Source organism: Balaenoptera musculus, chromosome 3 (genome assembly GCF_009873245.2).
Source record: "Balaenoptera musculus isolate JJ_BM4_2016_0621 chromosome 3, mBalMus1.pri.v3, whole genome shotgun sequence".
In the NCBI taxonomy this organism is placed as follows: domain Eukaryota; kingdom Metazoa; phylum Chordata; class Mammalia; order Artiodactyla; family Balaenopteridae; genus Balaenoptera; species Balaenoptera musculus.
In genome coordinates, this window is record NC_045787.1 from 15,967,603 (window position 1) to 15,982,259 (window position 14,657).

Here is a 14,657-nt window from a genome sequence, read left to right on the forward strand (position 1 = left end):
GGCATTGAATAATGTTCTGAATGAAGAGATAAGGAGTGTGTAGCAGACCACTTATTTTTTTCTTTTTATAAATTATTTATTTATTTATTTTTATTTTTTTGGCTGTGTTGGGTCTTTGTTTCTGTGCGAGGGCTTTCTCCAGTTGCAGCGAGCGGGGGCCACTCTTCATCGCGGTGCACGGGCCTCTCACTATCGCGGCCTCTCTTGTTGCGGAGCACGGGCTCCAGACGCGCAGGCTCAGTAGTTGTGGCTCACGGGCCTAGTTGCTCCGCGGCATGTGGGATCTTCCCAGACCAGGGCTCGAACCCGTGTCCCCTGCATCGGCAGGCAGACTCTCAACCACTGCGCCACCAGGGAAGCCCAGACCCCTTATTTTTAAATTGTCAAATGACAATAAATTGAATATTAATACACTGGCAGACACATCATTACCATTAGGAAGGAATCTACAGTTGATGAGCTGTCAGAGGCTGAATGAAGTTCTGAAGGAACAATTTTAAAAATAATGCATTCTGCTAGAAGTAAGTAACATAAAGAAAATGAGAGGGAGAAAAAGCAGCCTCCAAAAGCTTATAAATAACTACAAAGTGGTAGTGAATCTTCAACTAGAGTTATTCATGTGGGGCAATGTACTTTATCCACATTTTTCAGAAATTTTCTAAAGTAAAAGAAACATTAAACGTATAGTTATCCCTTTACTTAGCAAACCTTCACGATGCTTGAACATTTTACAGTCTAAGCTTGGGGAAGAAAGGTAAGAATGGGAAGGTTCATGTGACAACAAAAAGTTCTAGCAACCATATAACTCACTGGCTGATATGTTGTAAGTGTGATAGGTCCACATGGGAAATGTTTGCACTGAAAGATTGGATCTTTGATTTCTTTACCTGGGTTTTCTAAAACCATTGAATAAATACCAATATGCACTCAGTAATAAAACAGAAAAGCTGTTTGCAATATGTTAGAAATACAAAATTAAAGGACTTATGAGAAGATGTTATTAATTTTTAATTTTCCTATTTGAAGATGAGGATGAAAAGGATGAAATACTCCTTCCTCTCTGATGGAAACACAGAGTCACTGAGTTTGTTTTCTGTTGTTCACTGCTCTTTTCCCAGCACTTGGAACAGTGATAACACATAATATAAATGTTGGCTTAATAAAATTTCTTGAAAGAAAGGAATAAAATAATTAAAATTTCAGAAGAAAAAGAGAAAAAATATATAAGGGAAGGAAGGAGAGAAGGAAGGAAGGAGGGAGGGAAGAAAGAAAATGAACAGGTTTCTTCTTCACAACAGAACACACACAATTTTTCTGACTTTCATGGAGTTTGAGTACTGTGTTTAGGGTCACAACTTTTGAATCCAACCAGAGACCTAGGCAACATATTTGTCATGAAATCCTGGACAAATAACTTTGCTACATTCAATTTCCTCATCCCTAAAATGTAAATAATATAAATACATAAATAATAATAGCAAAGCAATGTTTCTTGGATTAATTGAGATAATACCCTCAAAGAGTGAGCACATAGTCAAGTTGCAGGAGGAAGCTTGTAATAAGAGCTATAATTACAATAAAATCATAGGGCAAGTAAGCAAAAATCAAATGATTATAAAAAAGGAATAGGTGAAGGGAGAATAATTCTTCCAGAGAACTTAGCCTGAGAAGAGTAACTAGAAATGAGCAGAGATCTTCCTGCGGGGTTTCTTGACAGCTAAGATAAGTACATAAACATGATGAGGATCCTGTGAAAGGATGCTTGCCAAACCATTAGGGAAAAACAGAGTAATACAAAGAGTAATACAGTCTGAGTAAAGTTTTTATATAGGGACCTGAAACAACAAAATTGGTAGTGTCTTCAAAAATACCGAGACGTACATAGAGAAAATAGTCACAAGGTTATTTCTCAACGTTAAGCAAAGACCATGATGCTAAAATTAGTTTGTCTACATTGTTATTATAAGTTACAGTATTGTCATTATGCAACATTCTAGTGAAAAATATGTCAAGTCTAACATCCCAAACATGGACTAGGGAAGAGAGATTTCAATAGTCTTTATATAAAGAACTAAAACTCCGTTTGCTCTCTGTATCTACGACTTGCCAGAGGGGAGAGCAGTGGGGAGATGAGTGAAATAGGCGAGGGAAATTAAGAGGTACAAATTTCCAGTTACAAAATAAGTGAGTCATAGGGTTGAAATGTACAGTGTAGGGAATATAGTCAAGAATAATGTAACATCTTTGTATGGTAACTAGAACTTATCATGGTGATCATTTTATAATGTATAAGAATATCAAATCATTATGTTCTGCAACAGGGACTAACATAGTGTTGTAGGTCAATTATACTTCAAACACAAACTAACTCAGAGAAAAAGAGGTCAGATTTGTGGTTACCAAAGGTGGAGGGTATGGGAAGGGGGAATTGGATGAAGTGGTCACAAGGCACAAAGTTATAAGGTAAATAAGTATTGGGTATGTCATGTACAACCTGATGATTACAATTAACACTGCTGATGTTACATATGGAAGTTAAGTGAGTAAATCCTAAGAGGAGTTCTCACTGCAAGGATAAATATTTTTCTTTTTCTTTTATTTTGTATCTATGTGAGATGATGGATGCTCACCAAACTTATTGTGGTCATCATTTCATGATGTATGTAAGTCAGATCCTTATGCTGTACACCTGAAACTTATACAGTCTGTGTATCAATTATATCTCAGTAAAGATGGAAGGAAAAAGTACTAAAATTCAGTTATGTTTTTGCATTTTAAATGCTCTTTCAAAACAATAGAAATACCTATTTAACATATTTTTATATTGCCCTATACAAAACAATATGCTGCTTGTCTTTTTCATTGATTATATATTGCTATTTTGTAATTTCTCTGTTTAATGATAGATTTTGCTTTTTCAGGTGTGATATAGAGACACAAGGGAATCAATCCAGTAGCTGCCCCATCTCTGATTTGTCCATTAATATTAATATAACTCCCAGTTTTGCCCCAACAAGCATCTATATGGGGACGTGGGGGCCGGAGGAAACTGGCGTTCAACATTAAGTAAAGATCTGTGTCATCACGTTAATACAAATAGCGAATGTGCTGTGTTCTGGGCTTTGCATTTGACCCGTAATTGCCATAAGGCAGCTCTGTGAGAATTCTATTATAACTCATTCTTTGCACATAGCAAATCCTGGAATGTTTCCATAAGCAGGAGAAGTTTTTTATTGATGACTTTGCAATTGGTGACTGTTCTTTGTCTTTAGATGGATGAGAGAGTGATAATACGTGATCGGTGATGCAACCATGAGAACAAATCAGCTTAATACAACTTACAAAGGTATTTTTTATCACAAGCTTCAGGTTCCTGGCTTTCTATAATCACTCAAGTCAATTCCACTGAGCATATGAAATACTATTTCTGCAGTGTTTACATGTCTTAAAACATAAGGTTCCAGCCAGCACCCTTTATTTAAAGGATTTCTGGAATGTTAAATTCGTTCTGGTTTATCACAAAGTAAATGGGAATTATGCTTGAGCAAGGTACAGGGAAATGATAACATTCTAAGGTTTACAGAGCCCATACAGTACGTGAACAAGAAAAAAAAAGTCTTTATTATTCAGAAAATGAAGTCTCATTGTTCTAGTTTCCAAATGAACACATCCATATAACACTTGAAATTCGCAGTATTCAACTTTGAATGGTAAATAAATATGAGATGGCATTAGAAGATGATTGTTGTTTTATACTGACAAATGGACACTTAGTGAAATATGGTCCATTCAGATTGTATTGATATAGTGAATTATATGTTCTTTTTTCCCCCATTATTTATTTCTGTAGAAATATAAATATACATATTTCTTCCTGCTAACTTCTAGGGTTTACATAGTAAGAGAAGCAAGTTTTCTAGTCATTAATGATATAGGTTTAGGGGTTGTTAAACAAACAAAAATTTTGAGATGCAAATAACCAAAAATCTAATATAAAATATCTTAAACAATCAAATATTTAATATAAGGAAAAGTTCTGGCTACTGGATTGACCAATTAATATTTAAATGTTGTAAACACTTTTTTGTAAATTTGATTAAAATATTTTTAACAACCACTTTTTTCTTTTCTTTCTTTTTTTTTTTTTCCGTCTTATGCTTAGCATTCCTCAGTTTCTTGGATTTATCCTGTTACCTGACTTCATGATCATTAGATGACAATGGAAATTGCAGCATTATTCATAATAGCCAAGATATGAAAACAACCTAAATACCCATTAAGGGATGAATGAATAAAGAAGATGTTCCTCTCTCCCTCTCTCTCTCTCTCTCTCACACACACACACATACACACAGCCATGAAAGAGAAGGAAATCTTGCCATTTGTGACAACATGGATGAAACTTGGAAGCATTATGTTAAGTGAGATAAGTCAGGCAGAGAAGGACAAATACAGTGTGATATCACTTTTATGAAGAATCCACAAAAGGCAAACTAATAAAAACAACAGAGTAGAATGGTGATTACCAGGTGCTGGGAGGCTGGGGGATTGGGAAGATGTTGCAATTAGAAGATGAATGAGTTCTGGTGATCTGATGCACAACACTGTGATTACAGTTGATTCTGTATTATATACTTGAAAGTTACTAGGAGACTAGATCTTAAGTGTTTGCATCACAAAAAAAAAATGATAATTATGTGATGTGATATAGGTATTGGTTAATGCTACATTTGTAATCACATGGCAATGCAGAAGTATATCAAATCAACATGTTGTAACCTTAAGTTTCCACAATGTTGTATGCCAATTATATCTCAGTAAGAAAAAAGAATGGAAAAAAAGTAAATAAAATATTTCAGAACCAACTTCTGAAAGATTGTTTCATGTTGATTTTGCCAATTTTCTATCCTTCTTATTAGCTATGACTGTCATGAAGAATATTAAAAAAAAAAAAAACGATAGCAGTTGAGACATGAAGTAGAGGATTTACCTCCAACATAGTAAGGAGCATATGAGGCTGAGAGCAAACAAAAGACGTTATCAAAAGAAAAAAGAATTGCAAATAATCAGGTAGAGTCTAGCATTTGACAGTCTGAGAGCCAAGTGGTGGTAGAGGCAACACTCATAAATCTCCCAAATTTTATTACTAGACACCCTGCCAAAATTCAAAGACTAAGCTAGCTGCTCCTTCCATTACTGCTTCTTTTCTAAGCATCAGTATCTCATCAACTGTATCCACAGTGTTAAGGATACCTGTCCTACCATTTTTCACACAGTAACCCAGGGTTACTTTATTGTCAAGTAAAAGAGATTTGTATTCTGAAAAACTAACAAACTGGTGATGGCTAATTCATACCTCCACCTGCACATGTAACTGATGCAAGCAGAATTAAACATTCTTGAGACTTTCTGAACTGAGACAATGGTTGATGACACCCCCATCAGGGCTAAATATTAATTTATGCTTCATCTGTTTTGAAAGAATTCAAAGAAACTTCAAAAATCAATATAATTAGCATGATAAAATTAAACAAGAATTATGTGCAGAAATTGGAGAGAGAAGAATTAGGGCTGAAAAACAATTAAGGTGGAGCCGAGAAAGAGAAACATGCACAAAATGAATGAATATGTGAATAATAAAAAATATTCAAAAGAGCATATGAGCTGTGGTGAGGCTAGCTTTTACAAATTATCTCTGGCTTTTTGCGTGTGTACATGTGAAGAAAGAAAATGTTAAATTATTATTAAAATCTGGGGAGTTACAGTTATACTTTTTACTCTTAACAAAGGGGTCTACTTGATTGAACATTTTTATACCCTTTTATCTTTTGAATAATGAGGGTTCAGACATAATAAAGTCACTGTGTAAAACTTGTTTCTAATAATAAATTCTCCTTTAACACATCAAGAAACAACGTCAGAAGGTGTGTTTTGCTAAGATACAAAATTATTCATCACCTAAGTGGTCTCAAAACTCTAATGTGTGTAAAAAGGATGTGAATTTTTTACCTATTTTATTTCTAGCTCTTCTCTTGCATTTTCTTTATGAAATATTTTGCCTCCACATTTCCTGTTTTTCCAGTAAGATGTTTATCTAATTTAAATTGTTTTGTCTGAAATCAGTGTTATTTTAATAATTATTATAAAATTATATAAAACAACCACCTGCCACCTGCATGTTTTTCATCAAAAACAGCATTCAGTGTGAGGTAAGCATTTACTGCTTTAAAAGAAACCATATATAAAGTAAAATAGATAAAAATTATAATAGTGCTGGAATATAAATCTGCATTAACTTAGCTTCACTTCCAATGAAAAAACTATACACAATATATTTATATTATTACTTACAAAAGCTTAATTTGGTATCATTTAAATATTCATTCAAATGAATTATGGTATAGTTTTAAGGTAGAATTTTATGAAGTCATTTGTGAGACATTGTTAAGGTGGTTGTGAGTGAGAGTTCTGGAGTAAAATAACATGGACTGAAATCTGGGATTTGCTACTTATATATGACCTTGCCAAACTGCATATCCCTTTTATGCCTCAGTCTCTTTGTCCTAAAATGAAAAGTACTCACTGTCACAGATGCTGGTAGAGGTAGTAGTACAGTAGTCGTACTAGCAGCAGTGGTGGTGGTAGTTAGTAGTAGTAGTGGTGGTGGTGTTAATACTAGTAGTAGTACTAGCAGTAGTGGTGTAATAGTAGTAGGAGTAGTAGTAGTGTTAGTCATAAAAATCAGGTTGTCAGAGATTACTTCATGACAAAAGAAAGTGCTCATGACATAATGTTAAATGAAAAGAACAGATCGGGATCTTGTCAAATTTCAATAAGACTTACTCCTTTAAGCCAGAATATACTTCTCTGTATATGATTCTTTAAAACATAATATAGACATATACTATATATAAAATACAAATGTAAATATATATATATATATTTAAACATAATAATGGGAACATAATTCAGAAAACAGAAACCAAGCCTACTTCAAGGGTTTTTGTGTATTACCCAACATGTAGACATCATAGCTCTTTCAGGCATCAGTTAATGATAGAATTTGGTCACATGTCCAAGCATTACAGTGCAACAAAGTATAGCTCTTTTTTTTTTTCCTAAAGGGTTTACTAGGGACCCATAGTCAAGCTTTTTGCTCACTAACAGGTGTTTTTTATAAATGGTGTTTTGAGACCGTTTATTATCTCCAATGCAGCATAAGCAGTGGACCATGGAGCCACCCAAAATCATAACTCTATTATACCTCTTGAGGCAAGTTCAATGGACAGACCACCCTATATTCCGCAGCATAAATGGTAAATAATAAGAATGCAGAATTTCTGGAAAAAAGTGGAATTTCACAGGTATTGTGTAAACACTTCATGATATCTACCCTTCTTAAATATGTATGTTCTTCATGTAATTTGGGTAATAGTCACAGTTTTAAAAACATGTTTTACACCCACCCACCCCCAAATTAAATACCTGGTAAGTCTCAGGGAAGCTTCAGGGAGTTTTGACTGAGGTTCCACTGGGACCTCATAGTCTATATATGTAAACAAAGAGACAGAAATACACTCAGGAATGTGGCACTTTTGTGAGAGATGCAAGCCTGAATATTTGGCTCAGTTTAAACCTTTCATATTTCAAGCCTTATCTTAATAAAGTCTGCCAGATATTTCCCTATTTCAACTTAAGTAGTGGTATCATGTGGCAGCAGTATAAAAACATTTTGCAATTTGTTGAGCCTGACAACTTCAAAATTAATTAATTTTTGACAAAATTTTAATCTGGGGATTCACATTACTTGGAATTTTATGCCTGGCGATGTGATTGATATTTTGTAATATACTGATGAAAATTGGCATCAGTCAATTTCTCATAAAATGCACCTGTCACTGAATATGAACTTGACCAAAAGGGAAAACAGCAACCATATTTACAATGGTTGTATCTGGAAGATAGGATTAAGCATGGCCTCTATTTTTCATATAGCTTCTTTATTTTCTTGGAGGGGGTTGGTATTTTCAAATTAATTATGTAAATTAAGACTTTTTATTAAATGTTGGCTAAATAGAAAGATAAAACTAATGGAATTTGAGAGTAGTCTAACTAAAACCTTCTGTATACTATAATCTGTGAAATATGCACAGATACACACACAGAAGCCAATAAGTAATGAAAGATAAGTCACTTCTCAATGATGATTTTTGGAACTGTTTATCACTATACAGTTAAGATATTTAGTACTTTACTGTTAAACATTATGATCGTTAACACATCTTGTCTGTCTCTGAAATAATTTTCCCTACATCCAATTCCACAAACACTGCCCAGTTTCCAAAGTAAACGAGTTATATCTATAAATAATACTTCTAGTGTGGGTGTCAATGGTAGTTACATGCTCCATCCTGAAAATTTTAGGACACTTGCTTCCTTTATTTCTTTTGCAATGATGTCATCTTCCTCATAGAGGTGTTCAAATTGTGCAAATTGCTGTGTGTTTTTACATCAGAGCATAAAAATTATATTTGGGCACACATAACTATACACTCACAGACACTCAGTCCAAGTACCCTGGGGAAACTATCAAGCACAGTGTATTACAACCTTGTAATTAGTACTAATTTTTTTTGAACTTGAACAAAATTAGAGGGGCATGCCAGACACTCACAAATTCCTAGACCAAGACAAGTTTCTCCCTTCGAGTTCCTCCTATCTGAAAACCTACACACCTACCCTACTTTCTCATAGTCCTATGCTGGATCCAATATCTATTCTGGATCAAATAACTGCTATTTTCTTCTTCAGTAATCAGGAGAGCCACCTTCACTATCCATTATATATCTTTTTTTCTTTTTTTTTTTTTCACTTTTCCCAGAGGAAGCTCCATCTCATGGGATCTCAGAAGTTCTACTGGGTCTGGCAAGGGAGTCCTGGGATGAGAAACGCCTGGGTGTCCTTGGTGCTGGAGGTACCTCATCCCAGACTCTAGCCCGTAGAAAGCATGGCTCACACCACCCATCATACAAATCTATCTCAGTTCTTTGGAAGCCCTGTCCCGCCCCAATCCTGCCCCAGATTCATAGTGCGGTGGTGCCTCGCTCCAGAGGCTGGACCAGGTGCAGAAAGACAGGCGCTGGCTTACAGGCTGTGCACGAGAGCAACCACTTCAAGCCAGAAGGCGGGAGTAAACTGCGCATGCGTGAGCTTCCAATCTATAATCTTCCCGGAGCCAGAAGGGGGCCTGAACTGGCCTTCTGGCGCTGAACCTGGGGACCCAATGTGACATCTGCCAAGGTCCAAGCCCATAGCAACCCCACGTGCTGTTCCATTCTGATATATAGCATACACAGCACTTATATGTTTCTTCATATACTTCAACCGTAACATTTTGCTACATATTGAATGCAGAAGCAGGAATAACAACGCAGCAGTATTCTGTTAAGCTAGGAATTAACAAGAAATGCAAAAAAAAAATTTTGTTTGTTTCGGAAAACATACTTATTTTTCACACGCACAAAAATAATCCAAGATGACACCCATTTATCATCAATTCTTTAAAAGTAGATAATCGTTACATTGAATAGGAGGTATACACCTAAGAAAACAAACAAAAAAGGCTTAATTCTCCCTGCTGAAAATAAGAGACTCCCTCAATTTTCTCAGATCATTTGATTTAGAAAGTTCTTTCTCTGTCTCTTTGAAATGTATGTAAACCTTTTAAAAAAGCTAAATAAATGTCTTGCCAGATTTAGAATCCAAAAATGTCTTTTTCAGGAACCCCAGAACCATCTCTTTGAAATGTAATCTTCAAGGGAGATAGAGCCTCAGTTTCCCAGTTCCTATGGGAGGGGAGAAGAGTAATTACTGTGCGAGCCTCACTCCAAGTCTCAATACTATATTTTGTCCATTTTTTTCCACTGCGTGAAGCTAATTAGTCAATGCAGATAACTACCCCAGATTACCAGGCGAATCTAAGATGACCTATCGGTGACAAAATGTGCTGTCAAGTCCTTTTACTTTAAGAGGAGTTATTTCTCATCTTGGGGATGTTATATTATGAGTTGTAACCACTTGGCAGCATAAAGGGTGAGATTTCCTCCTGCCTTTCCAGTCTCTTAGTGGATTGCCTGTGATGTGCATCACATTCTAGTTTAGTGCTTATTTAATAATGAAATTATTTTCTTTCTCCTCTACCTTCGGAGAGGTTTCTGGTTTGGGAGGAGATTTTGTTTTAGTTACATTTCTCTAACAAAAGAAAATCTGTATACTCTCTAACTACAATCCTTTTCGGTTGTTTATTTGACATGAAATTAGCATGCCCAAATTTTAGAAGGAAGTATGTTGCAGCGGGGGAGGGGGGAGCAGGTAGGAAAAGACTCATTTCGCAATGCTGGAGTTTCTTCTGTTGGTTTCATCAATACTCAAAAGTATAGCTTAATGGAATGCGGGAATGCTTTTCTACCACTCCCTCATTTTCATCTGGAAGTTCCATTTCCTTTGCCCTTAGAGTCCCTGCTTCTGTTGACATTATTTTATCTGTCTTTCTGACAGTATGGGATTGTCTTAAAAAGTTTGTTTGGCTGTTGAATTTACTACATCCCCAAGTTTCCTTTGTACTCACCCTTGGATTGGAGTATGCAAAACTCCTCATCCTATCAGAGGCTGATCATAAATTGGCCACTCCCACTTTCCAGTGAGTATCTCTTAGCCCTTCGGGTTATTTTCTCATTCATAAGTGAATAAGTGGACCATTTGCTTAGGTCTGCTTTCTTTTGCACAGATGCTTGGTGGTTACATGCAGTCATCTGTCAATGAGTTATTTTGTTTTTTTGGAATTATCTTATTTACTCTGTTTTTAGTGGGGAAATCAGAGATATCAAAAGATTAAAAATCTAGGCTGACACCACTATCATCTGCCCTGTATCCTCAAGTTCTTAGTTTTATTGGACAACCTGGTGTCGTTTTCTTCTGGAATTTAATAATTTCTCTATATTTATATCTCTCTCCTAACTTCTCTTTTACTGTTTTTTTTTTTTTGACAGTGATTTTTCATTATTTTTGGAGAAATCTCAGACCACTCTGAATTTTTTCCACAGATTTCTAAAATAGCTTAAAGACAGTGAAAAAGAGAGATCATTCAGAATGGTACAATGTATAGAACATTCAATAAACTTTTGCTCATTTTTAAGTTTTTCACAATTTGGAAAAAGTCAAGTACTTGTTAATATTTTCTGCTTCTTGAAATAATGGTTCCTCTAAACACTTTTCTTACATTTTTTTTGGTTATTATTCCCCCTCCTTTTTCTTCTCTTAAACATATATGGTACACTCTGTGCAGATTAGGATAGGAAAATATTAAATAATGGCATCCTTCCTCCATATTTCATATTAGTTATTCAAATAGTCTACGTTATTTTAACTGTTTTATAGTCATTTCGCTTTACTTGGTGTCAGAGAGAGACACAGAGGAGAAGAAACACCCTTCCACTTCTCCATCTTTTAAACTGTGTTTAACTTGTTAAACAGTTGTACAATGTAAAGACAGCAGCCAATACAGGAATTTACCTTATATTTAATGTTTTTACAAAGCTCATTTTACCTCTATCTTCTTAGATATTAGCCTTTGGAAGAATAGTCTATCTATTGAATATATGACCATGGCACCTTTGTACCAGCAAATTTCTATTTTGTCAGAAACAATGAAAATTACACAAAGATACTATTACAATTCAGACCTGCATGTAAGAAACAGCTTTTAATTTAAAACTAGCAATTATCTTCTTAAGTGGCAGGTCTTTGGGACTAATGGCTCTGATTACTCCTGAAAAGGAAGAGTCTCCCTGTGTTATTTGAAGTGAAGGGAATCATTAAAATAATGAGGCCAGGTAGTTCCTAGTTCTTTAGCTGCAGAATAAGTGTGCGGAGGGCAGCCTGTGATTTTGTGGACAGTGTAGAAGTAAATACAATGGACCACCTTCTATTGTAGACGTCTACATAATTCTCTTTCCCTAGCCACACCAACCTAAACTTCAGTTCAGTGCATGACTAGAAATCTATTTACAGGTACACACTCTACAGGTAAAACAAATTTATTCAATTGCACTGTACATTTAATATCTGCTGTACCAGTATTTATACTCTACATGAGAAAAATACTCATAGGAGTTGTTTAAAAAGTTTTGAATCATGAAGTTTCAAAACATTTGGTTTATGTGGATTAAGAAGAATTATAAATTTAATGAAACAAAATCCCCAAAGCCATTTTTCCCTACCCTATGTAAATGTTTTTCAAGATTCTTAAATATTTTGTAAAAAAAAGTGATGTGAATATAACTCCTTTTACTATGGAGGAGAACCTGCTAAATATTTCCGGGAAGGAAGGAAGAACTCAGGGTAATTTGGGACCATGTAGTAGCAAATGAATGTCAATAAAATATCTCCTGTTTAATATCAAATGGGAAAACTGATTCACACACTCACGCACATATACACCAAAGAATGTTTGAAAAATTCTTATATAATCCAATTGATTATTTCATAAGATGATTGTCAAAGCAGATACCTATTTTCAAGCATATATCTTTACACTGTCTTTTACACATAAAATAGTTGGAGTTAATGATCTAAAGCTATAAATAGATTCTTAAAATATTTCTATTACATTTCACTTTGATTAATCATTTGAATAAAATACATTGACATATTAACAATACATCTTGACATAGGTAAAATACTAATCATATACAAAGGTACGGATAAAGGTCAATAAAGTATACTCACATGCACACACTCTCATAATCACGCTTATCTGATCTGCCTCCTGTTCTACTACACAGCAGCAACAAAAATTGAAAAGGTCGCCCATAATTGTAATGAACACTTTATAGAAACAAGCTCTTCAGAACAGCATATGGAACTTTGATTCAAATTCACTGCAGGCTAAGGAAAGTACTTCACAATGGAGTATAATGGAAAATAAAGAGGTATCTAGTTTTGTTTGTTTTTTTTTAACATCTTTATTGGATGTTACAATGCTTTACAATGGTGTGTTGGTTTCTGTTGTATAACAAAGTGAATCAGCTATATGCATGCATGTATCCTCATATCTCCTCCCCCTTGCGTCTCCCTCCCACCCTCCCTATCCCACCCCTCTAGGTGGTCACAAAGCACCAAGCTGATCTCCCTGTGCTATGCGGCTGCTTCCCATTAGCTACTTATTTTACATTTGGTAGTGTATATATGTCCATGCCACTCTCTCACTTCGTCCCAGTTTACACTTCCCTCTCCCTGTGTCCTCAAGTCTGTTCTCTACATCTGTGTCTTTATTCCTGTCCTGCCCCTAGATTCTTCAGAACCTTTTTTTTTTTTTTAGATTCCATATATATGTGTTAGTATATGGCATGTGTTTTTCTCTTTCTGACTTACTTCACTCTGTATGACTCTAGGTCCATCCACCTCACTACAAATAACTCAGTTTCGTTTCTTTTTATGGCTGAGTAATATTCCATTGTATACATGCATCTAGAGGGTTTTAAGGCTAGGAAAAGACTTTTGGGTAAGAAGATAAAGCTACACTTAAACACAGGAGGCACACTACATATCTTTTCCCCCCAAGGAAGAAAATTCTAGGAATATTTTAGTTTCACCATTATACATTTAGCTGTGCTTCCTTTCCTCACCATTATTATTTTTTTTTTTTAACTTTTATTCTTTCTCTTTAGTTTTTGTTTTCACTGGGCATACTTCTAGGTGCTAGGGATATAGCAGCACCTACCATCAGGAGGTGTTTATTCAGTCAACCAATAACCAAGATTTGTGTGAATTCAGTAATCTAAGACATAAAGCCACAGTAACATAAGGTGGTTTTGTTTTAACAATATATTTTTTTCTGTCAGAAAAATTGTAAGTGAAGTTATAACTATGTTATTTAAAGTTTCTATAATTTGTTTTTTTATAAAGAAAATGAGGTTGGCCCCTGCTCTACCAACCTGGCAGAGTTGCTATCAGTTTGGCTTCAGAAAAACATCATTCTATACATACATACTTTGGGTAATATTAAGTATAATACATAGGTGATGAGTTGCAATTGTAAATAGCCATACAGCTTGACATACCTCCCGAGTATTGTGATAAAACTCATCTGGAAATGCAAAATAAGGATGAATATTTTCAATCTTGTCAGGAAAAAAATATAACCATAATAAGTTGAGAACTGTCACAAAACCATATAGAAAAACATACATTAGATCTAGGTTTCTTTATGAGAAACTTTATTACCTGCATAAAAATCATCTGTTTTCCTGGTTAAAATGTAGGTTCCTAGGCAATTCTAGATTTATGAGTCAACATTTCTAACAAGATTATTAATAACCTTAAGTATTAAGAACTACTTAGCTAAATTCTGGGAGCTTCTTAACTGCCCTAGGAGCTCTCATTGTAGAAAGCAGACCTATGAACGATCTGTGAGGACTCACTCAAGCTCCCCCATGTTCAATGTCCTCAGTGTACATGCTGGCTCTCCAGGAAGTTCCTTCCCTTTCAATGGTCACCAAGGCCTCACCTGGACTCATTGCTCCAACCAGATAGGAAAGGCCAGGCCTTGCTGGCCCTGGTGTTCTGGGGGTCGGCCTTCTCTCAGTGACTCTTATGTT